The sequence below is a fragment of the Belonocnema kinseyi genome, chromosome 6 (assembly GCF_010883055.1).
Source record: "Belonocnema kinseyi isolate 2016_QV_RU_SX_M_011 chromosome 6, B_treatae_v1, whole genome shotgun sequence".
NCBI lineage: Eukaryota > Metazoa > Arthropoda > Insecta > Hymenoptera > Cynipidae > Belonocnema > Belonocnema kinseyi.
In genome coordinates this window covers 104,055,578-104,056,682 of record NC_046662.1, presented here as the reverse complement: position 1 = coordinate 104,056,682, position 1,105 = coordinate 104,055,578, and positions in this window count along the sequence as shown.

Below are 1,105 nucleotides of genomic sequence, written 5' to 3'. Positions count from 1 at the left end.
TGGATATAAGTGATATATTTTATATTAATTCTTCTTATCATGTATATGTTTTAAATTTTTTTGTCATAGTGGTCTTAAATATGAATATTTTTTTCATTAAATAATACAATAATATCAGCAAAAGAAATCTTAGAAATTTAAAGTTCAAACTGCTTCCAAAATGTACCTCAATTTTAAATTTTATTCATAATATACTACATATTTTCATGACTTTTTTTTTTTTTTTAATAATTAGTAATAGTTACTCTTATCTTTTCTGTTTATTTGCAAACAGCATCAAGTTTTTAATTATTTTTACCGTTTCGCATACTACTGCATACACATACATGATCGAGGCAGGGGGCTGTCGCAGATAGGAATGGGCGATTCTCTTGAAAAGATCGATTCTTAAATCAATCCAGGATCGCACTTATTAAAATCGATCCAGCAAAAAAATCGAAGCAGAATAATCGTTCTTGAAAGAATCGATCTTTTAAGATCCATGTAAAAATGTCCTAAATAGTTTATATTGACCTATAAATCATTACATTTATTCAATTTTAAATAAAACCATTAAAAATCGACAATTCTACACTGTTTATTCCACTATTCACATAAAAATATTACATAATATTAAAATATTTTGTAGTAACTAATACATAATACATAAATATATATTTATTTACCTTGTTCTTTTTTCTGTCTTATACAATATGCTCAAATATACTAGTCTGGCATGCTCCAACAAACTATGGTCTCGCCACGCGCAAGAAAAAAAAAGTCAACGAATTAGACGGCTCCCTGCACATCAGGGTTGGTCAGTTACGCGTAACTCGAGTATTTTCTACGTATAATATATTTTTGGCGTAATGTACGTCAAAAACAGTAGAAAACCGTCGACAACAGTAGAAAACTCTTGTAAGTTACGTTTTCAAGATGGCCAACTTGCAAACCCAGTGTCGTCAGTGTTGGGAAGTATATAAACTCATTTTTGAAATGTAATATAATTATTAAGAATTTTGTAAAATGCATTACGAGGGTGGATTGATAAGTTTCCGGCCTGACCAAGAGATGGCGCCACTAGGCCTACCTTGAGGTGGCGTTCTATAGTACCATCCTTAGATAG